The following is a 25210-nucleotide window of genomic DNA, read 5'->3' as shown; positions in this document are numbered from 1 at the left end:
AAGTGATATGAAGAGGAAAACAAGGCCAATCCTGGCAGAATAGAAGGAGGGATAGGCTCGATGCCAATTCACAGCAGAAGTCAGTTTGTCTGGTGCAGGACCTGATGAAGCTCTTGAGCTTCTGAATGTGGGCTAATTAGCTGTCTTGTGAAAGTATTGATCTCAGAACCTAAAGACCCAACCAGTCAAGGAGCAAATGGTTTCAGTTAATGGAAGGCTGGAATTAGCTGGGGTCACATCAGAACTGTTGTATGACTTAGATACACCACTATAGCCGCTACAGACACCACACACACACACACACACACACACATACACACACACACACACACACAGAGACAGAGAGAAAGACATAGCATCTATAGTCTTCCCTAGTCAAGCAGTACTTTTGGTGGCTTTCTTTTACTCCTTTCTCCCTCCATCTGTTTTCCTTTGAGTTGATGCTTGAAGTTTCAATGACTTTCTTAAATCCTAAAAAATAATATCTGTCCCAAGTAGTGGACAGCTTGTGCCCCGGAGGAGGCCACTCATGTGTGGTTCTGGGAGGGCCAGCCAGACTCTTCTGGCCTCAGAGGACCTACAGAGGAACAGGAGTAAGGTAACTACTCTTAGTCCCTGATGTGACAAGAAGCTGCTCCTTGGACCTGTGGGCAGAAGCTTGCTCCCTCTGCTCAGAAGCAGAGTGACCATGGCCGTTTTGTTCACCACTGTCCCTTAAGGCTAGAATTGCCTAGGCCCCATAGGCACTGGAAAGATCCCAGTGATTTTACCCAACAGTTGACCTGACAAAATCATGAGCAGGTTAAGGAAAAGAACATCTCTTTCAGCCAACACTCAATAACCAGAACAAAGGAGACACAGCAGAGTTCAACAAGCAGGGGACCCACTGGAGCACGATGTCAGAAGACTCAGGTGAGAATATTAAACAGCAGTCTAAGAGAAGCTCTCGAGGAGATCCAACTGAAGAATAAAAATCACTTTCTAGGCTGGGTGCAGTGGCCTGTAATCCCAAAGCTTTGGGAGGCTGAGGAGGCCGGATCACTTGAGGCCAGGAGTTCAAGACTAGCCTGGCCAACATGGTGAAACCCCGTCTCTACTAAAAATACAAAATTTAACTGGCATGGTGGCTCATGCCTGTAGTTGCAGTTACTGGGGAGGCTGAGGTGGGAGGGTCACTTGAGCCTGGGAGGCGGAGGTTACAGTGAGCCATGCCACTGCACTCCAGCCTGGCCAACAGAGCAAGACTCTGTCTCAAAAATCAGTAAGTAAATAAATAAATAAAATAAAAAGCATTTTTTAGGTACAAATGATACAACATTCTCATCGAAACTTTTAATACATAAGCTGAAATAGAAGATAGTCATTTCTGAAAACGGACTTAGTAGCCTGTACAACAAAGCGACAAATGTAAAAAGACGAAAATTGTGAAGGGAGAAGATGCAAAACACTTGAAGACCTAAGTTGCAAGTAATAAGCATTTCAGAAGAAGAGAAGGAAACAGATGAAATGATCACAAAAACTAAACAAATAATAAAGGATTTTTTATCTGAAGAAAGATTAATTTCAATATTAAGAGAGCTTTTTTAGTCCCAGAATGGACTAACTAAAGAGAGAACTAGAAACCTTGACATAGCCTAATTTTTCGAAAAGTCCCAAATTCCAATTTCACCACTGTTTAATCACTGTTTTTTCCCTGACAATCAACAGGAAGAAGAAATTAGTTAAAAAGAAAACAGAAACAGAAACAGATGAGCGCCCAACTTTCCAATTGCAATACAGCAAGCTAGAAGAACACCTACGTGGAAAAATAAAAATATTTGCAGATATACAAGGATTCTTAGTGTGTGTCACCCATCTACCCTTGCTGAGGAACATACTTGAGAAAGTACACTAACCAAAAAAACCATTCAAGAAGGAAGATTAAGTAGATTAAGCAAAACACTGGGAAGCGGCACTGACAAGAATGCTTAGTCACAGCGGGCATTTATTCTGATCTGATAGATGGGTTCCTGTACATACTGGCTGTTAAATGTTCCTAATATTACATATATATAACATAATATATATGTTATACATTTATTTATGCATATACATACATTTATGCATATATGAATAATATAAATGGGGATTTTTATTTAAAGTTTTAAATAAGAGGTTTTAGAATAGGGAAAAAGTAAAAGCTAACCCTAGTAATAGCTGTGATGGTTAATTTTTAGGTATCAATGTGATTGGATTAAAGGATGCCTGGATGGCTGTTGGTAGGGCCTTGTTTCTGGGGGTGTCTGTGGGGGTGTTTTGGGCATGTGAGTCACTGAAAGGAAGACCCGCCCTGTGGGCCCAGTTGTAACAAGAAGATGGAAGAAGGAGGACTTTCTCTTTCTCTCTCTCTCTCTGTCCCCCACTCCCCCCACCCCCACAACCTCCCTTCTGGAGCTGGAGCAAACATCTTTCTCCTCTTGCCCTCGGGCATTAGACTCCAGGTTCTTTGGCTTTGGGACTCTGGGACCTGAACCAGTAGCCTCCTTGGTTCCTCACACTGGGTGCTTCCCTGGTTCTAAGGCTTCTGGAATTGGACTGAGTCAGGCTACGTGCCTCTCTGGTTCTCCAACTTGTAGACAGCCTATTGGGAGACTTCTCTACTTCTGTGATCATGTGAGCCAATTCCGCTAATAAATTCCATTTCATAGATTCTCTTGGTTCTGTATCTCTGGACAACCCTGACTAATACAATAGCCTAAACTAAATGTTTTAAACTATTTGAGCAAGACCTGGAAAAGAAAATTAAGAGAAAGTTTAAGAGTAAAGAAATAAAGCATTTCTAATGGTTTCCTTTCATTTTGCTCTTAGTAGAGAGGGATAGGTAAACAAACAATTTGTTGGGAGCAAGTTGATAATTGCTATCATAATCAGACATAAGAGATAATATATGCTCAATGATGATTCTTGGGGAAAAAAGTAACCACTTGCAGAATTGAAAAGCAGAGAAATACTTCAAAATTAGCAAGAGGAAAAAAGAAAGGATTAAATGACAATTTACTCAAGCTAGCAAATTAATTAATTAAGGGAAAAAAGGAAGTAATAACAAAGTAAAATACAGAGAAACATAAAATTACATGGAAGGATATTTACTATCCTAAATGCAGATGGTCTGAATTCCTTTATTGAAGTATAATATATTGAATTAAAAAATAAGAAATACACTTTAAAAGATTAGAAAAGAGTTAAAATAAAGGGATTCCAAGCAAATTCAAACAAAATGAAAGAAAAGTTGCAATAATATATCACATAAAATGCATTTAAGATCAGAACATTACAAAGGATAAAGAAAATGAAAAGTCATGAAACTTTCTTCCCCCTAAAAAGTCACAGCTAAATATAAGGCAAAAACTCATAGAAATACAAGGAGAATTTGATTTTAAAATTACAACTCCCATGGGAGATTTTAATGTGCTCTTTTCAGAAGGTGACAGACCTAAGAGTAAACAAAATATAACAAGAAAGGCAAGGACCCATACGACATAACCACAATTAACAATATACATCAGGCCGGGCATGGTGGCTCACGCCTTTAATCCCAGCACTTTGAGAGGCAAAGGAGGGTGATCATGAGGTCAGGAGTTCGAGACCAGCCTGACCAACATGGTGAAGCCCCGACTCTACTAAAAATACAAAAATTTGCTGGGTGCAGTTTGTGCACCTGTAATCCTAGCTACTCAGGAGGCTGAGGTGGGAGAATTGCTTGAACCTGGGAGGCAGAGGTTGCAGTGAGCCGAGATCACGCCACTGCACTCCAGTCTGGGTGACAGAGCAAGACTCTGTCTCAAAATATATATGTACACACATATATATATGTGTGTGTGTGTATATATATACACATACATCAACAACCCACATTAATACATAGAAAATTTACAGTTCTACAGATATAAAAAAACACATTTGCCTTTTGAGCACTGAAGTATTTATAAAAATCAATCAGAAGTTGGAGTCTGTCTAATGGTCCCTCAAGATTAGGTTTCACATTCTCAGTCCGAGTACTACATAAAAGATACTTCTGAGTGTATTATATCTGGAGGCACATGTTGTTTTTCTGTCCTTCGTTGGTGGCATTAATTTTGATCACTGATCAAAGTGCTGTCTACACATACTTCTCACTACATTTAATATCCGTTGATGATTCTTGCCTGAACCAGTTTTATTATGATTTTTGCAAAACGATGATTTAACTCCAGTACTCTCTCCACATTATTAGTTGATATCAGAAAAGTCTTCATTTTTTCAGAGCTTGTTTGGAGGTTCTATCGGGGAGTGCAGCTACTCATACACCCTTGATTGAAGACCAGCCCTCCTCTATTGGGGATGGTCATCCTCTTCGACCAAGGATGCAGCTTCCAGAGGAAGGCACATGGAACAGTGAGGAAGGAAGGGGACACCTGCGTAGCCAGCCAGATCAGTCGAACAATCCTGGCCATTAATGGGGCAACAGATGTCACAGCCAGGTCACCCTCACATCTGGAAAATGACTTCTTTTAAAAAAAAGAAAAAAGAAGACTTAAAATGAGTAAGTATTTATCTTAAGAAACTAAAAAAAGGGAAAACAAAATAGTAAAAAAGTTTGAGGAATGAATTGATAAAGATAAAAATGAAAAATAATGAATAGAATAAAAGAGTATAAAGCATAAATAAATTCAAAATCTGGGTTTTTTAACTACTATATGAGGCATTTTTCTTTGTAAAAGGTATATTTTGTATTTTTCAGTTCAGGAATTTCCATTTGGCTCTTTCTTAAAATAATTTCAACTTCTGTTTTAGATTCAAAGGGTGCATGTGCATGTTTGCTACCTGGGTATAATGCATAATGCTGAGGTTTGGGGTATGATTGATCCTGTCACCCAGGTACTGAGCACGGTACCCAATAGTTGGTTTTTCAACCCTTGACCCCTTCCTCCTGTAGTTCTATCGTTGCCATCTTTATGTCCATGAGTAAAAATCTGTATTTTTAAAAGACACCAACAGATCAACTACTCACTAGCTTGATTTAGAAAAATAAAAACAGGGCGGTTCCAAGATGGCTGAATAGGAACAGCTCCAGTCTACAGCTCCCAGCATGAGCGACACAGAAGACAGGTGATTTCTGCATTTCCAACTGAGGTACCGGGTTCATCTCACTGCGGCATGTCTGACAGTGGGTGCAGGACAGTGGGTGCAGCCCACCAAGCGAGAGCCGAAGCAGGGCAAGGCATTGCCTCATCCAGGAAGTGCAAGGGGTCATGGAATTCCCTTTCCTAGCCAAGGGAAGCTGTGACAGATGGCACCAGGAAAATCGGGTCACTCCCACCCTAATACTGCGCTTTTCCAACGGTCTTAGCAAACGGCACACCAGGAGATTATATTCCCACACCTGGCTCAGAAGGTCCCTTGCCCATGGAGCCTCGCTCATTGCTGGCACAGCAGTCTGACATCAAACTGCAAGGTGGCAGCGAGGCTGGGGGAGGGGTGCCCGCCATTGTGGAGACTTGAGTACGTAAATGAAGCAGCCGGGAAGCTCAAACTGGGTGAAGCCCACAGCAGCTCAAGGAGGCCTGCCTGCCTCTGTAGATGCCACCTCTGGGGGCAGGTCATAGCAGCAGAAACTGCAGATTTAAATGTCCCTGTCTGACAGCTTTGAAGAGAGTAGTGATTCTTCCAGCATGGAGTTTGAGATCTGAGAACAGACAGACTGCCTCCTCAAGTGGGTCCCTGACCCCCAAGTAGCCTAACTGGGAGGCACCCCCTAGTAGGGGAAGACCGACACCTCACACGGCTGGGTCCTTTGAGACGAAGCTTCCAGAGAGGCAGCAACCATTTGCTGTTCAGCAATATTCGCTGTTCTGCAGCCTCTGCTGCTGATACCCAGGCAAACAGGGTCTGGAATGGACCTCCAGCAAACTCCAACAAAGCTGCAGCTGAGGGTCCTGACTGTTAGAAGAAAAACTAACAAACAGAAAGGACATCCACACCAAAACCCCATCTGTATGTTGCCATCATCAAAGACCAAAGGTAGATAAAGCCACAAAGATGGGGAAAAAACAGAGCAGAAAAGCTGAAAATTCTAAAAATCAGAGCACCTCTCCCCCTCCAAAGGAATGCAGCTCCTCACCAGCGATGGAACAAAGCTGGATGGAGAATGACTTTGACGAGTTGAGAGAAGAAGGCTTCAGATGATCAAACTTCTCTGAGCTAAAGGAGGAAGTTCGAATCCATCTCAAAGAAGCTAAAAACCTTGAAAAAGATTAGACCAATGGCTAATTAGAATAACCAGTGTAGAGAAGTCCTTAAATGACCTGATGGAGCTGAAAACCATAGCAAGAGAAATACGTGACAAATGTACAAGCTTCAGTAGCCGATTCCATCAACTGGAAGAAAGGGTATCAGTGATTGAGGATCAAATGAATGAAATGAAGTGAGAAGAGAAGTTTAGAGAAAAAAGAGTAAAAAGAAACAAACAAAGCCTCCAAGAAATATAGGACTATGTGAAAAGACCAAATCTACGTCTGATTGGTATACCTGAAAGTGATGGGGAGAATGGAACCAAGTTGGAAAACACTCTTCAGGATATTATCCAGGAGAACTTCCCCAACCTAGCAAGGCAGGCCAACATTCAAATTCAGGAAATACAGAGAATGCCACAAACATACTCCTCGAGAAGGGCAACTCCAAGACACATAATTGTCAGATTCACCAAAGTTGAAATGAAGGAAAAAATGTTAAGGGCAGCCAGAGAGAAAGGTCGGGTTACACACAAAGGGAAGCCCATCAGATTAACATGGATCTCTCAGCAGAAACTCTACAAGCCAGAAGAGAGTGGGGGCCAATATTCAACATTCTTAAAGAAAAGAATTTTCAACCCAGAATTTCATATCCAGCCAAACTAGGCTTCATAAGTGAAGGAGAAATAAAATCCTTTACAGACAAGCAAATGCTGAGAGATTTTGTCACCACCAGGCCTGCCCTAGAAGAGCTCCTGAAGGAAGCACTAAACATGGAAAGGAACAACCAGTACCAGCCACTGCAAAAACATGCCAAATTGTAAAGACCATCAATGCTAGGAAGAAACTGCATCAACTAACAAGCAAAATAACCAGCTAACATCACAATGACAGGATCAAATTCACACATAACAATATTAACCTTAAATGTAAATGGGCTAAATGCTCCAATTAAAAGACACAGACTGACAAATTGGATAAAGAGTCAAGACTCATCTGTGTGCTGTATTCAGGAGACCCATCTCATGTGCAGAAACACACATAGGCTCAAAATAAAGGGATGGAGGAAGATCTACCAAGCAAATGGAAAACAAAAAAAGGCAGGGGTTGCAATTCTAGTCTCTGATAAAACAGACTTTAAACCATCAAAGATCAAAAGAGACAAAGAAGGCCATTACATAATGGTAAAGGGACCAATTCAACAGGAAGAGCAAACTATCCTAAATATATATGCACCCAATACAGGAGCACCCAGATTCATAAAGCAAGTCCTTAGAGACCTACAAAGAGACTTAGACTCCCACACAATTATAATGGGAGACTTTAACACCCCACTGTCAACATTAGACAGATCAACGAGACAGAGTGTTAACAAGGATATCCAGGAATTGAACTCAGTTCTGCACCAAGCGGACCTAATAGACATCTACAGAACTGTCCACCCCAAATCAACAAAATATACATTCTTCTCAGCACCACATCACACTTATTCCGAAATTCACCACATAGTTGGAAGTAAAGCACTCCTCAGCAAATGTAAAAGAACACAAATTATAACAAACTGTCTCTCAGACCACACTGCAATCAAACTACAACTCAGGATTAAGAAACTCACTCAAAATCGCTCAACTACATGGAAACTGAACAACCTGCTCCTGAATGACTACTGGGTACATAACGAAATGAAAGCAGAAATAAAGATATTATTTGAAACCAATGAGAACAAAGACACAACATACTAGAATCTCTGGGACACATTTAAAGCAGTGTGTAGAGGGAAATTTATAGCACTAAATGCCCACAAGAGAAAGCAGGAAAGACCTAAAATTGACACCCTAACATCACAATTAAAAGAACTAGAGAAGCAAGAGCAAACATATTCAAAAACTAGCAGAAGGCAAGAAATAACTAAGATCAGAGCAGAACTGAAGGAGATAGAGACACAAAAACCCTTCAAAAAATCAATGAATCCAGGAGCTGGTTTTTTGAAGAGATCAACAAAATTGATAGACTGCTAGCAAGATTAATAAAAAAGAAAAGAGAGAAGAATCAAATAGTCATGCTACCTGACTTCAAACTGTACTACAAGGCTACAGTAATGCAATAAAAAATGATAAAGGAGATATCACCACCAATCCCACAGAAATACAAACTACCATCAGAGAATACTATAAACACCTCTACACAAATAAACTAGAAAATCTAGAAGAAATGGATAAATTCATGGACACATACACTCTCCCAAGACTAAACCAAGAAGAAGTTGAATGCCTGAATAGACCAATGACAGGCTCTGAAATTGAGGCAATAATTAATAGCCTACCAACCAAAAAAAGTCCAGGACCAGACAGATTCACAGCCGAATTCTACCAGAGGTACAAAGAGGAGCTGGTATCATTCCTTCTGAAACTACTCCAATCAATAGAAAAAGAGGGAATCCTCCCTAACTCATTTTATGAGGCCAGCATCATCCTGGTACCAAAGCCTGGCAGAGACACAACAAAAAAAGAGAATTTTAGACCAATATCCCTGATGAACATTGATGCAAAAATCCTCAATAAAATACTGGCAAACCAAATCCAGCAGCACATCAAAAAACTTATCCACAAGGATCAAGTGGGCTTCATCCCTGGGATGCAAGGCTGGCTCAACATATGCAAATCAATCAATGTAATCCAGCATATAAACAGAACCAAAGACAAAAACCACATGATTATCTCAATAGATGCAGAAAAGGCCTTTGACAAAATTCAACAGCTCTTCATGCTAAAAACTCTCAATAAATTCGGTATTGATGGGACATATCTCAAAATAATAAGACCTATTTATGACAAACTCACAGCCGATATCATACTGAATGGGCAAAAACTGGAAGCATTCCCTTTGAAAACTGACACAATACAGGATGCCCTCTCTCACCACTCCTATTCAACATAGTGTTGGAAGTTCTGGCCAGGGCAATCAGGCAGGAGAAAGAAATAAAGGGTATTCAGTTAGGAAAAGAGGAAGTCAAAATGTCCCTGTTTGCAGATGACACGATTGTATATTCAGAAAAACCCCATCATCTCAGCCCAAAATCTCCTGAAGCTGATAAGCAACTTCAGCAAAGTCTCAGGATACAAAATCCATGTGCAAAAATCACAAGCATTCCTATACACCAATAACAGACAAACAGAGAGCCAAATCATGAGTGAACTCCCATTCACAATTGCTTCAAAGAGAATAAAATACCTAGGAATCCAACTTACAAGGGATGTGAAGGACCTCTTCAAGGAGAACTACCAACCACTGCTCAACAAAATAAAAGAGGACACAAACAGAAGAACATTCCATGCTCATGGATAGGAAGAATCAATATTGTGAAAATGGCCATACTGCCCGAGGTAATTTATAGATTCAGTGCTATCCCCATCAAGCTACCAATGAACCAAAAAAAGAGCCCACATTGTCAAGACAATGCTAAGCCGAAAGAACAAAGCTGAGGGCATCATGCTACCTGACTTCAAACTATACTACAAGGCTACAGTAACCAAAACAGCATGGTACTGGTACTAAAATAGAGATATAGACCAATGGAACACAACAGAGCCCTCAGAAATAATACCACACATCTACAACCATCTGATCTTTGACAAACCTGACAAAAACAAGAAATGGGGAAAGGATTCCCTATTTAATAAATGGTGCTGGGAAAACTGGCTAGCCATATGTAGAAAGCTGAAACTGGTTCCCTTCCTTACATCTTATACAAAAATTAATTCAAGATGGATTAAAGACTTAAATGTTAGGCCTAAAACCATAAAAACCCTAGAAGAAAACCTGGGCAATACCATTCAGGACATAGGTATGGGCAAGGACTTCATGACTAAAACACCAATAGCAATGTCAACAAAAGCCAAAATTGACAAATGGGACCTAATTAAACTAAGGAGCTTCTGCACAGCAAAAGAAACTACCATCAGAGTGAACAGGCAACCTACAAAATGGGAGAAAAGTTTGCAATCTACTCATCTGACAAAGGGCTAATATCCAGAATCTACAAAGAACTCAAACAAATTTACAAGAAAAAAACAAACAACCCCATCACAAAGTGGGCGAAGGATATGAAGAGACACTTCTCAAAAAAAGACATTTATGCAGGCAACAGACACATGAAAAAATGCTCATCATCACTGGCCATCAGAGAAATGCAAATCAAAACCACAATGAGATACCATCTCACATCAGTTAGAATGGCAATCATTAAAAAGTCAGGAAACAACAGGTGCTGGAAAAGATGTGGAGAAATAGGAATACTTTTACACTGTTGGTGGGACTGTAAACTAGTTCAACCGTTGTGAAAGACAATGTGGTGATTCCTCAAGGATCTAGAACTAGAAATACTATTTGACCCAGCCATCCCATTACTGAGTATATAGGATTATAAATCATGCTGCTATAAAGACACGTGCACACGTATGTTTATTGTGGCCCTATTCACAATAGCAAAGACTTGGAACCAACCCAAATATCCATCAATGATAGACTGGATTAAGAAAATGTGGCACGTATACACACCAATACTATGCAGCCATAAAAAAGGATGAGTTCATGTCCTTTGTAGGGACACGGATGAAGGTGGAAACCATCATTCTGAGCGAACTACAGCAAAGACAAAAAACCAAACACCTCATGTTGTCACTCATAGGTGGGAATTGAACAATGAGAACATTTGGACACAGGAAGGGGAGCATCAGGGTCTGTCGTGGGGTGGGGGTAGCGGGGAGGGACAGCATTAGAAGATATACCTAATGTAAATGACAAGTTAATGGGTGCAGCACACCAACATGGCACATGCATACATATGTAACAAACCTGCACGTTGTGCACATGTACCCTACAACTTAAAGTATAATAATAAATAAATAAATAAATAAATAAATAAATAAAGCAGCAAAAAATACATGCAGGAAGAATGAGAAAGGAGATAAAGACAGAGATATCAAATTGTAAGACAATAGTATATGCAATTGTACGAAAATGAATTTGAAAATCTAAGGGGATGGATAAATTTTTGCCAAATGAAAATGATAAAAGTAGACCCAAGAATAAGTTTTTTTTAAAAAGCCAACTTCTAAGGACCAAGACTTTAGATAACATTAGAATGGTTATTAAAATTTCTATTTTTAAAAGGCATCAGAACCAGAGGGCATAGCTGAGCTCTCTCCAACCTTTAAATAATAGATAACTCTAACATTATTTAAACTATTCCACTCTATAAAAAAGAAAAGCTCCCTAATTCATTTTATAGTGGTAACACAACTTAAATTTTTAAAAATATAATATTTAAAATAGAATTATCAAACACTTTTATAAATATATATAAATATTTATACAAAATTTTAGCAAATCTAATTCACAATCAAATATCTACAAATTTAAAAAGAAAAATATATGATTAAGCTAGATGCTAGGAAGATATTTAGCAAAAAGTAATACTATTTTACACTCTCCCAATTGAAAATAAAGATCTAAGTAGAAAACAAATAGTAGGAGGCTATTTACCCAAAATCTACACAGTACATCCATCCAAATCAGGAACAATACACGGGTGCCTTCTGTCACCTTTTTGTTCTCCTTCTTTGAAGAAAAAAAAAATTAAATCATCAGAGTGAATATTGAAAAAAAAATTAAATCTATTTATAAATCATACAATTATAACCATTTAAACCCGAGACTCTTATCAATAACTTCTATAATTAATTAGAGAATTTGGTAAAGTGGCTTGATTGAAGATAAATATATGAAAATTAACATATTTTCCATCTGCTACTAGTAACCAGTTAGAAATGAAATTGTGGGAAACATCAAATCCTTAGTAACAATAACTACAAATGTAAAATATTTTGTCAGAACAGAACTAGATCTATGTGAAGAAAACCATAGAATCCTATTTAAGAACACATCACAAGATTGAGCAAATAAAAGGATACAATATTAGTGGATAGAAAACTTAGGATTGAGGCTAAGGTGGAAAGATTACTTGGACCCAGAATTTCAAGGCTGCAGTGAGCTGTGACTGTGCCACTACACTCACTACAGCCTGGGCAACAGCAAGATCGAAGGAAGGAAGGAAGGAAGGAAGGAAGGAAGGAAGGAAGGAAGGAAGGAAGGAAGGAAGGAAGGAAGGAAGGAAGGAAGGAAGGAGGGAGGGAGGGAGGGAGGGAGGGAGGGAGGGAGGGAGGGAGGGAGGGAGGGAAGGAAGGAAGGAAGGAAGGAAGGAAGGAAGGAAGGAAGGAAGGAAGGAAGGAAGGAAGGAAGGAAGGAAGGAAGGGAGAAAGAAAGAGAAAGAAAGAGAGAAAGAAAGAGAGAGAGAGAGAAAGAGAAAGAGAAAGAAAGAGAGAAAGAAAGAGAGAAAGAGAGAGAGAAAGAGAGAAAGAGAGAGAGAGAAAGAGAGAGAGAAAGAGAGAGAGAGAAAAGGAGAAAGGGAGAAAGGGAGAAAGGAAGAAAGAAAGAGGGAGGGAGGGAAGGAAGGAAGGAAGGAAGGAAGGAAGGAAGGAAGGAAGGAAGGAAGGAAGGAAGGAAGGAAGGAAGGAAGGAAGGAAGGAAGGAAGGGAGGGAGAGAAGAAAAGAAAAGAGGCTTGGAAAATGAAATTTCTCCGTAAGTAAATATATAAATACGATGTCATTTCCATTTTAGAACTGGATACAAGCTATTTACAAATTTATAGAGGGCCAAGCACGGTGGCTCATGACTGTAATCCCAGCACTTTGGGAGGCCAGAATAAGAGGATCACTTGTTGCCAGGAGTTTAAAACCAGCCTAGGGAACATAGCAAGACCCTGTCACTAAAAAATAATTTTTTTTTAAATTAGCCAGGCATGGTAGTGTACACCTGTAGTCTCAGCTACTTGGGAGGTTGAGGCAGGAGGATAGTCTGAGTTTAGGAGTTTGAGGTTACAATAACCATGATTGCACCACTGCCCTCCAGCCTGGGTGACAGAGCTAGACCCCATTTCTTTAAAAAAAAAAATAGAGAAAACCAAATATTAGAAAATTATGAAAAGCAAACTATATGAGAGGTAACATGGCTTATCAGATATTTCTCACAGAAAAATAAAACGTATCAGAGAAACAGAGTATAGGAATCCAGCAACTGAAACAAGCATCTATGGGAAGTTGGTATATAACTAAGATATTTCAATTCTGTTGTGGATAAGAATCAGTTATTTAATAAAATGATGGCAGAATTGATTAACCACCTAAAATAAAATATAATTCAACTGTATCTCAAACCATATAAAAATAAGTTCCATTTATATTAAAGACTTAGTGGTAAAAAATTTAAACAACGAATAGAAAAGCTAGTAAAATAACCATGGAACTTTTAGGGGAGGGGATATCCTGTGAGTCAAGACAGGGTATTTGGATTATATGAAGGGAAATACGGACATATTTTACCACATAAAAAGTAAAAATTTGTGTGAACCTAAAGGAAACGAGAGACTAGGGAAATAACAAAATACATGATAGATAACGAGTAAATGTTTATAGTAGTCAATGAGCTGCTCCTTGGTAATAAAATCATAAAAAGGAGAAAAGTGGCATATGGGTAAGGATATGATATACAATTCATGGAAGAAGGAATTCAAATGACCAATAAACACAAGAAACAATGCTCAACCTAAAAAATAGTAAAGAAAATGCAAAATAAAGCAATAATAAGACACCAGTTTTTCACTGATAAAATTGGAAAATTTTTAAATAAGAATGGCAGCTGCTGGTGAAGACGTGGGGAAATAGTCACGTTTATACAGTGCCGGTGGGAATGTGAATTACCACAACCCTCTTGGAAAGCCATCTGCCTATATCTGTTCAAATTTAAAATATAGATGTACTTCAACCCAGCAATGCTAATTCTAGAAATATTTTTGATAGACACATAATATAGTACAAGGAAGTTTTGTGCAGCAATATTTGTAGTGGGGGAAACTAAAAGTGGGTAAACATTAAAAAGAATGATTTTTGTGTCCATTGACCTGAAGGATTGACCAAGATGTATTGTGAAGTGACATAGAAAAAATGAATTTGTAGAAAAATATCTTTAATAACAATCCAGCTTTAGGCCAGGTGCAGTGGCTCATGCCTGGAATCCCAGCACTTTGGGAGGCCAAGGTTGGTGGATCACTTGAGGTCAGGAGCTCGAGACCAGCCTGCCCAACATGGTGAAACCCTGTGTCTACTAAAAATACAAAAAATTAGCCAGGTGTGGTGGTATGCACCTGTAATCTCAGCTACTTGGAAGGCTGAGGAAGGAAAATCGCTTGAACCCAGGAAGTGAAGGTTGCAGTGAGCTGAGATCATGTCACTGCACTCTAGCCTGGGCAACAGTGCAAGACTCCCTCTCAGAAAAAAATACATACATACATACATAGGAATCCAGCTTTGGAAAAAGGAAACCAAAAAATTCCTTTTGATATATATACGAGTAGATCTTTGTATAGGGTTACAGGTGCATAGAGAAATGTATGCAAAGATAGGTACATATCAGGTTATTTCTGTTGATCCTTTGGGGAAGAAGGGTAGTCAGAAGATGGAATGGAAGAAGAAAGGAGATGGGGGAAGAAAGAAAAAAGTCTATAGCAAAATAAAAACTGTCAATGCAATGATGTTGAATATACTTGTATGATGGTATTTGTGTATTTTTATGTTTACGGTTTTTCTCTTTTAACGGATTAAACTTACCAGAGATTTGTCTATTTTAAAGAAATCAGCTCTTAGATTTTCTGTTTCCTAATTTACAAATTGCTACATTTAACTTTAGTTATTTACTCTCTACCAATGAATTTAATTTAATACTTTCAGCATTATTTTAAGAAGGTATAATATTGCATTTTACGTGTGACTAAATTATTTATTTTTATATCTACAATTATTTAGAATTATAAATTTATTATTGTTCCAAATATAAGGAGCACTAAAAGGAATATCTCTGAGTAATTATTTCAGAGGAGGAAGTATGTGTAAGGCAGAATTAGTCTATTTGAGCTGCTATAACAAAATATCTTAAGACTGGGTAGTTTATAGATAACATACATGTATTTCTCACAGTTCTAGAGGCTGGAAGTTCAAGATCAAGACACCAGCAGATCTGCTGTCTGGTGAGGACCTATTCCTCATAGATGATGCCTTCTTGTTGTGTCTTCACATGGTGGAAGTGGTACACAAGATTCCCTCAAGCCCTTTCATAAAGACATTAATCCCTTTAATGAAGGTGGACCCCTCATGATCTAATCCCCTCCCAAAGGCCCCACCTCTAAAGCCATCATTTGTGGTGTTAAATTTCAACACATGCCTTTTGGAGGGACACCAACATTCAGACCCTAGCAATGGTATACTTTCCAAGACCTTTTATTTCCGTTTTTTTATTATTTTATTTTTTGATTGCTTCACATGTGGATATCTCAACTAAGTTTAATTCTTGGGTCACACTATTTTTATTTTAAGCTCTATATGTATTAGCTCATAGGATCTAGAAAAGCATTTCTTAAAGTATGTTTGAAGAACACAATGGTCTTACACTATATTTCTGAGAAAAACAATCTGACAGTCAAAATGTCTGGGGAGTGCTTCGTGTGTTGTGCATAAATTTCTAATATTCAAATATTTAGCATGAACACAAAAAGTCTGAAAACCACTGACCTGGGACTTTATATATGGTAAATCCTCACCTTTTTGGGGTGCATCATACCTCCACTACCAATCTCTTCCCACCTATAAATTCATCATTTCCAGACTGTAATTAGATTAAGGGGAAGGAGATTCCAGAGAATGCCTAAGGTCTATGCTAAATGCCTTGTTTTGGAAGTTCCATTTCTCAGACCAGGGAGGTTCTTCCCTGGGGAGTAATGGATATCCTGGGGAGGAAATAATGGTATAAATGCCTGGAGTATAACACAAGGAAACTAATTTGGCTTATACCCTTCAAATTTCAGTTTCAATGTATTAAAAGTTTCAAATATATCTCATAAATAAATATGCCAAACTCCACTAGAAGTCTGATCACTTATTAAATTGACAGTTGGTCTTTTCTCTGGTATTTCAAAAATCGGGCAACAGGACCCTCCAAGCAAATTTCCCTTTGACAATCAATGAACCTCACATAGAACAGAAGACCTTTGTTATCTATATTTAATTTTTCATAGAGCAAAGCATATAATCGTGCTTTTATCCAGTTTTTTTTAAAATAAAAATTACTCTCTTGATAGCAAGGTTGAAATCCTCTCATAAATTGTTTGTCAGTAAAGTCAACATATATCCTAAAAATTAGATGAAATTTTAAAACTTTTCCCTCTAAAAAGTCTTAATTTCAGACCCAGCATTGCTGGATCACCACCAGGACACACTATAAATATATTTTTCCCATTCAGTTCATTGACTTTAAATAATTTTGGCACAGCATCAAAGACATCATCAACTTCAATGATGGTATCCAAGGCTCTGAAAAGCAGCACTTTTCTATTCCAATATATCTCTAACCATATATCATGCATAAATAAATGGCTGTGCTCAATCTCTGTCCTCTGTGGATTTGTTACAACTAAAAGTAAAATGAGCAATGATTGGCTCTTTTGCAAAACTTGAAGCCTGATATCTTCAACTAACACATCAATTTGACACTTGACTATAGAACTAAACAGAAAAAAAAAATGTTTCCTGGTATTTCATCTCAATTTTATCTCCAAGTAATTTTTGGCAGTATTGCAAATGCAGTATTTGATGAGAGTGTCTCCATTGGTGTGACATTTTAAAAAATTATTCTTTATGCTTAAAGGGGCTATTTCATATAACATTTTTACTTTTACGAAAACAATCCCATACTATGTATCACAGGAAGACACAATTTGCACAAAAATTCACTGTCTTTTTAATGAGATCTGTAAAATTGCACTTTAATATTATTCAGAGATTATCAATGCATACTTGCCCTTTATTTTTAAACCATTGATTCTAAGGAAGTTGGACTTCCTACTTTGCAATGTGTATGTACCCATATGTATTAGTTATCTATTGCTGCATAACAACTTCAGTTATGATTATATTGCCCTTATGAGTGCTTTGATCTTGTGTTTGGTGGTCTAAAGGATTTCCATTTATCTTTAAAGTCTCATAGTTAATAGAACATGTTATGAAGTTGACCTTATAGGTAAATTTTCCCATGTACCTAATGGACCCTCTCAATATGTAGATTCTGGTTTTCTTTTATTTCCAGAAAGTTTTATTGAATTACAGTTTTAAGTATTCATTCTGTGCCATCATTTTGTTGGCTTCAGGGACTCCAATTATATGTACACTGCTTCTTCTTTGCCTGTCTGTCTACCATTTCAAACACTTTCTCTCTGACCCTTTTTGCTCCTCACTTTATCTTGTTTTTATTCTCTTGGTTCTGCTCCTACCTTTCTTCAGTTTTCCCATCCAAATTTTAATTTGGTTGTCTGTTGTCTCTTGGGTACTTTGTAGTCTTGATTTCTGATATGATTTCGTCTTTTACTTAACATACTTGTCTAAATTTAATAAATGCTCTTTGATTTCTAATTCAAGGATACCTTTTCATGTCCATGTATCAATGTGTAGTTTCTTTTAAAAAAGAAAAAAAGTTCACTATTATATTTATTGTATAATGAAGAAAAACAACACATTCAGGGAAAAATTGAGATTAGCTTATTTTTCTTAAAAGGTTCATCTCAAGGATGGCAACAAAGTCCAGCTTGTGCCACCAAATGGTTTTACATGATCAAACTGTGTACAGCAGTGTCTTCTTGCACAGCAAAGTGAAGAAAGTTTCTACAGAGAAATAGAAGTTTTACATTTGTAAAATCTTTTTCACATTCTAATCATCTAGCTTCTTAAGATCCAATGCCAGGAGTTTTCAGGTTCCTTATTTTCAATGTGTAGTTTCTTTACAGAATGGCTTTTTATTTATGTGTGTTTTGTTTTGCTTTGTTTTGTTTTAGGTTGAGGAAGGAATTCTCTGTCTTCCGATTTCTTGGTTATCTCTTATATTGCAAGACTATAAAATTTCCCCTTTTCCTTCTTTTCCCCTTCACCACCAAATCTCCAAAAAGCACCCTTCCCTACCGTTTAAGATTCTCTTCCCTCAGAAGCAATGCCTTTTGAAGACTGCCACCTCAAATAGCATGAATTTTTTAAATTCCTTCCTTAGAGCCATGCTCTGATCTACTAGGACTCTTTGGTGGTTTCCAACTCAGGGTAGATTTATTCTTTCTGGCAGTGGTTTTAGATCAATCATAAGACTGCCACCTCTTCTCTTTTCTCTTCTGCATTGCATTTCCCCTACTGTTCTTGTTCTTCACGGGGCTACTGGGCAAAGCACAAAAGACAACTTGTTGGAATTTGGTATTTCTTTATCTACTTGTGGATCAATTTAAAATTGGGGCATTCTCTTTCTCCTGGTTCTGCTAAAGTCATGTTTTTTGATTGGTTTTATTTATCCTTCTGTTGTCCTGAATTGTTTTGAGAGATTCAGATATTTGTGGCCATCATCTCAGGTAGCCCTAGGGCGAATTGAGAATGTTTTTTACTATATTTTTGTGTGACCCTCATCAATCGTAGAGATTTGACTACCTTAGGTTTCTGTAGTTTTTACTGAGAATCTATTAGCTAGTTTGTGTTTGCCAGATATAAAATTATGTTATCCTTTTTAGTATGCTTTTTCATGCTACATACCCTGCAACCTCTAGATTCTAATATTGCCCCCCCTTGTCACCCCAAGAGGCAATCTCCACTTTCCTCATTCCTTGTTTCCTGGCCACTATTCTAGCTACAGTGCAAATCAATGTAATGTATATAATGCAGAATCTGGAGGTGGTAGGGTACAGAAGCCCTGACATGGCCAGGGGAAAATTCAAGAGTGGCAGGCCCTAGAGTCAAAGGATTTCCTAAACCTCCATGATTTTAGGAAAGAAAATATGAAACTCTATAGATGTGAAAAAATGAATCAGATTAAATTAATGCCCACTCTGCCCAACATCTGAGGTATTAGCCTCAGAACATAACTATTTGCATATTGATATGAAGGAAATATTATCAGGAATCATTTAAAAATGGAAAGTCATGAGAAAATGATGACATATGTGTAAGTCCAAAAATGCCATTTATTACTTTAGATCTCATAATCTATAACTTTACAGTAGTGTGTATGCCCATTAATAACTAGTAGAGTGTCATTTTAGACTTAGCAACAAATAAGTTGAACAATTTTTTAAAATCCAGTCTCTCTGTTGATGGAGGAACCTCTAGATCCAGTTCAGTCTCGAAAAATTATCTCCATTTCTAAACCACCTTGTTTTCTATCTCTATACTTTTTCTGAAGATCTTTTATTATGAAATAAATTTATAAATGCTGCAGAGAAGATTAAAGGGGTGTTGCAACCCTGGGACCACAGAGTTAGAGGCTTGGCCTGTAAACTATCAGGAAAAGTGTTATTATATAACTATTTCATACCCATTTCATTTGGTTTATACTTGTTTTCTTTATCTATCATGGAACTGAATATTATGAATAACAATTTTGGCCCCCTTTCAACCAACTCTAGGCATCAGCTGGTAGAATGGACAGTTATTCAGGTCAAAAAATCCCAATTGACAAACACTGAGGTTCTTGTTGTTTTTGGCTTGGTTTGGGTTTGGTTTCACCTCTGACATAGGTTTAAAGCATAGTTATGGACCTAGACTTTAGGTCCTCAGTTATGTGGCTGGACAAGCAAAGAACCCACTAGGACCTTGTTCTAGATTGTTACTCAGCCCCTGGTCTCCTTGTTTGTGTTCCTAACAAATAACTCTTTGTCTTCAACACCTTAGCCAGAGCAACACTGAAACATCCTTCCCACTTGGGCAATGTAATTTGCCATCTGATGGAATCTGGTGTGAATTATTACTCACCAGCCGTAAATGAGACAGGTGTACTAATGAAGGGCAGAGGGAATGATGGGAAGATAAAAGCATTAGAAGGAGGCAGGAGGCGAGGCTCTAGTCCCCACTCTGCCATGGGTTCACTGTTTAACCCAGGGAAATCTCTGTCCTACTCCCTGGGCCTCAGCTTTCCCATCTGAACTAGATGATCTTTGGGGATCCTCATAGCTCAGGGGAACTCAAGCCTCTTCTAAAAGGCACTTTCATTATAAATTGGCCTCGAAGAGCTTTGTAGGCCTCATGGAGCAGTGCCTGCATAGGCAGGAGAAAGGGTTGATCTCAGAGAAAGGAAGGATGAACTCTTGCCCCACAGCTCAGGCAGGCAACAGAGAATGAGTGAGCACTCAAAGCCATCTTGGCATCTAGTCCTTGCTGTGTCACACATACCAAGAGGTCAGCCAGTCTCTGCTTGGACACCACCAGTGGTGACCTCATTCCCTTTCAAATCAGCCCCTTTTGTTTTACATGTTTAGATGCAGTGGAGATGAAGAGAAGTGGGTGCATTCAAGAGCTATTCACAGGTTAAAGTGACAAGAGGGAGGTGTCAAGGATGAAGGCTAGTTTTCCTTTTTTTTATCTTCTGCCTGCAATGTTTTCACCCCTAATTCTTTTTTCTTTATTTTTTTAATATACTTTAAGTTCTAGGGTACATGTGCACAATGTGCAGGTTTGTTACATAGGTATACATGTGCCATGTTGGTTTGCTGCACCCATCAACTCATCATTTACACTAGGTATTTCTCCTAATGCTATCCCTCCCCCAGCCCCCCAGCCCTGACAGGCCCCAATGTATGATGTTCCCCTCCCTGTGTCCAAGTGTTCTCATTGTTCAATTCCCACCTATGAGTGAGAATATGTGGTGTTTGGTTTCCTGTCCTTGTGATAGTTTGCTGAGAATGACGGTTTCCAGCTGATGAAGCCTAGTTTTCTGACTCTTCAAAGTATATGGATAGTGATACATTCAATGAGGAACAGGCTGGTGGTGGGTGGGGGAATGTCATGAGTTCAGTCTTCTTGGACAGATAACTTTGAGGAGCCGCTGAAACATCCAAGTAAAGGCAAATGGCCAGTTAGATATTCAGATCCAGAGCTCAGAAGAGACAGCAGGCTGGGAACACAAAATTTAAAGCATTGTTCCAAAAATTGATAGCTGTAATCATTGAGGAAGACTGTGAAATAAAAAGGAAAAAAGGGGCCTCAGATGAAAACTTGAAGAATACCAACATTGAAAGCGTAAGTAGATGAGGAACTGCTTGGCAACCAGAGAGGCAGGGGAAGAACCAGGAGAATGGCACATCAGAAACAGCCCAAGGAGGGTCTCAGGAAAGACGGAGTGCTCAATAGTGTCAGGGGCTGTTGAGGAGTCAAGGAAGATAAGCAGAGGAATGTCTATGGAATGCAATGATGAGGTGGAGATGATTGGTGACTTATTAAGAATTCTTTTGGTAGAGCAGTGGGGCCAGAAGTTGGAGTGGAAGGAGTTGAGGACTGAGTAGGAGTGAGAAAATGGGGCAGCAGGTGTAGACAGCTCTGTAAAGGCATTTAGCTGTGAAAGGAGAGAGATGGGCAGTACTGGTGTGAATGGAATCCACTGATGCCTTTTTAAATGGGAAGGGATTTGCCATGGTTATATGTCAATGTAATTATACAGTTGAGACAGAAAAGTTTCACATACAGGAGTTTTAAAGGGTTACCGATAGTTCCTTAGAAGGCATAAGGGAATGGGTCCAAAGAACAGAGGAAGAGATAAATTCCTAAGTGTTTCAAAATTCTCTGGGCCTAAGTTTCAGCCAGAGCACTTCATACAAGTACCTGGCTGGTTTTTTGTGTTTTGTTTGTAACACTGGGTCAATTTTATAGAATTACAATTTTACAGGCCAGGCATGAGTGGCTCACGCCTGTAAGCCCAGCACTTCGGGAGGCCAAGGGGGTGGATCACCTGAGGTCAGGAGTTCGAGACCAGCCTGGCCAACATGATGAAACCCTGTCTCTATTAAAAAACAAAATACAAAAAATTAGCCAGGCGTGGTGGCACATGCTTGTAGTCCCAGCTACTCAGGAGGCTGAGGCAGAAGAATTGCTTGAACTCCAGGGGCAGAGGTTGCAGTGAGCCGAGATCACACCACTGCACTCCAGCCTGTACAACAGCCTGGGTGACAGACTCTGTCTCAAAAAAAAAGAATTTCAGTTTTTACCATTTCCTTTTCCATGTGTATTATCTCCTCCTCCCATATCAAAATTATTCAATTCTATGAAAATATAACCAACATCTATAAAAGTTATGATACCTGAAGAAATGTTATATTTTTTCAGAGAAATGAAATTCAGATATTTTAAAGAAAGAAAACCCAGAAACCTGTGTTTTGGTACACTTCACCAGAATATTCTCCAGCCTCATCTTCTGAGTGGCTGAAGGAAATCCAAATGGAAGATAAGACATCAAGAATTTGTGTTAATCATCAATCAATCAGCTTTCTTTGTTCTCAAAGTACAGCCAATGGGCAGGAAACCAGGGTGCTCTGGTTCTCAGTCCTTCCCCACGTGGCCACCCAGCCATCTGATTCCTAACAAAACCCCTGACTGTTGGTTGTTACCCTCTTCCACATTGCCCACCCAACCCCCGTATTCGCTCATGTACATTCAGAGCCATTTTCATCACAACACGGAAGAGTGAAAGCTATCTCCATGGGGACCTTCACTCACAAGAATGACCTCCCTTCATGGTCGAGCACCATGAAGCCATTGAAGCTCTCTCTCTTTCCTACTTGGGGATTATGACCCATTTTTCTACAGCCTGTTTATTTGGAGATACCCACTCTATTCACATTAGCTGAGACCTTTCATGAAACACACAGAAAAAGATCACAAGAACAAGTAGATAATGAAGACACAGCCCTTCACCAGTAAACCTTAGGCTCCTAGACTCTAAGGGGATTCTAAGAGACCATGGGTTAGTGGGGTCACCCAGTTGAGTCTCTCATCCATGGGGAGAACTCCACATCAACTTCAGTAAACAACGGTACTGCAGCCTCTATTTGAATCCCTGAAGTGACAAGGAGCTCCTAACTTATGAGGCTGACACAGAAGAGGGCAGGACACTATATTTGAATTTCTAAAGTGTTATCTTTAGGAAGAGGGGCCTGACCTTAAGGGCAGAAATAGGAAGCTAAGATAGAAGTTCAAAGAAGCAGATTTCAAGTTCATATGAGGGAGAAGACCTGAGAGACAGGGCCACCAAACAGATCTCACGGTCTCATCTTCAGTTGTTCTTCCCCCTTCCTTCTGATCCAGAGGACCCTCCTGCCTAGCCTACTTATGATCCACTGTAATTGTTGAAAAAGAATTCCTACTACTGAGCCAAGATAAGTCTGGGGACTTCTACTGGTTTGTCCCATTTAATGCTCACAGAGACTGTGGCCATCCCATCATTTTCTAAGAAGAAGCCTTCAGAATTTGATAATTGGGTAGTGTCCTACCTGAAATCATCTTAACAAGTCTAAGAAGTCCCAAATCCACCCAGCAGACAAAAGAGAGAAAGAATGTTTACTTATACAAGAGCTGTCCTGATTGTGATTTTTTTAAAAGCAGAGGATGCTGTCACGGGACAGCGCCACCAGCAGGGCTTCTGCCCACCCTAGCCAACCCTAGCAGAGGCACACAGTTTGACTGCAGGAGCTGTATTTTTGTTCACGCAAATGGGTTTGGACGTTACCCAAAGTCCTGCAAGTTGCTTTTTAAAGTAATGATTATGAACATCATTAATTTTTATTGTTATGAACATCTTTCCCTTCTGTACATGCAAATCTACCTCATTCACTTTACAAGCTGCCTGGTATTTCACTAAGTGGGTGCACATAATTCATTTAAGTAATCTGCTCTTATTGGACATCTGAGATAGTTTCAAGTCTTTCCAAAACCACAGTGAAAATTCTTAGGCACACATTTGTGCACACTTCTGTCAGGGTTCTCTAGCAAATGCGAATACCTTTTCCATCAGTTTTTCACGACAAGCACCTAGTGAATACATCTCTGTGCATGTGTATGAGTATTTCTGAGACTATATTTTTGAAGCAGAATTGTAGAGCCAAAGGGGATGAATATTTTAAAAATGTACTGCCAAATTGCTTTCCAAAAGACCTTACCAATTTATATATTCTCACCAACGAGAAAAAGACGGCTCCTGCTTCCTTCATACCCACCAATACTCTGGTTATTTTTGACATTTTAATTTTTGCCAATTTGTTAGGTGGAAAGTAGATTTAAAAAAAGAATTGTATTTCCCTGGCCATTGATGAAGTTAAGCATATTTTATACATTTATTGGCCATTTTTATTTATTTTGCAGTTACTTGCCTGTTCACAACCTCTATTGATTTTTCTTTTGGGTTGTTTGTCTCTTCATATTGATTTGGAGGAAATTTTTATATCAGTGGTGCTTTATTAATGCTTAATCTGTTTTCTGTGCCATAAAAATTTTCTCCTGCTCCATCACTTATCTTTTAACTTTGCTTATCTTTTCTCATTTTTTAATGACTTACTCAAATTTTCTTATTGATTTGTAAAGGCTTTTTCTATCTTAAGGATATCTATCTTTGTCATAAGTCTTGCAAATATTTTTGTTTTCCCTTTTTTTGGACTTTATTTGTGGAGATTTTATGTTTATTTAGACACATGTACCGTTGTATATCATAAGTCCTTAGAAAGGTTTTCCTTACCCTGAGATGAGATACTCTCCAATATTTTCTTCATGTTTTCCTAGATATGATTTTTAAATGCATCTGGAATTTATTTTGTTGCATAGTATGCCATAGGAATCTCACTTTTTTTCCTCCCCAAAATAGTTGGTCAAATTTCCCAATATCTTTCATCAGATTAGTCATCCTTTCCTCTCTGATTTGTAATCCCAACTTACTCATACACTTAATTTTTATTTGGACTTAAAAGAGGTAAAAATGATGTTTATCAACAATCTTGACTTCATTTGCAGGGGAG

General features: G+C 38.7%; 1 pseudogene; it reads right to left on the bottom strand.

The window, feature by feature from the left end:
- Positions 1-25210, bottom strand: part of LOC105477379 (keratin, type II cytoskeletal 8 pseudogene) — a 77786-nt pseudogene that overhangs the window by 18317 nt on the left and 34259 nt on the right.

This window comes from Macaca nemestrina, chromosome 14 (genome assembly GCF_043159975.1).
Source record: "Macaca nemestrina isolate mMacNem1 chromosome 14, mMacNem.hap1, whole genome shotgun sequence".
Taxonomy (NCBI): domain Eukaryota; kingdom Metazoa; phylum Chordata; class Mammalia; order Primates; family Cercopithecidae; genus Macaca; species Macaca nemestrina.
The sequence above is the reverse complement of the archived record's forward strand: the minus strand, read 5'-3'. Positions and strand labels throughout refer to the sequence as shown.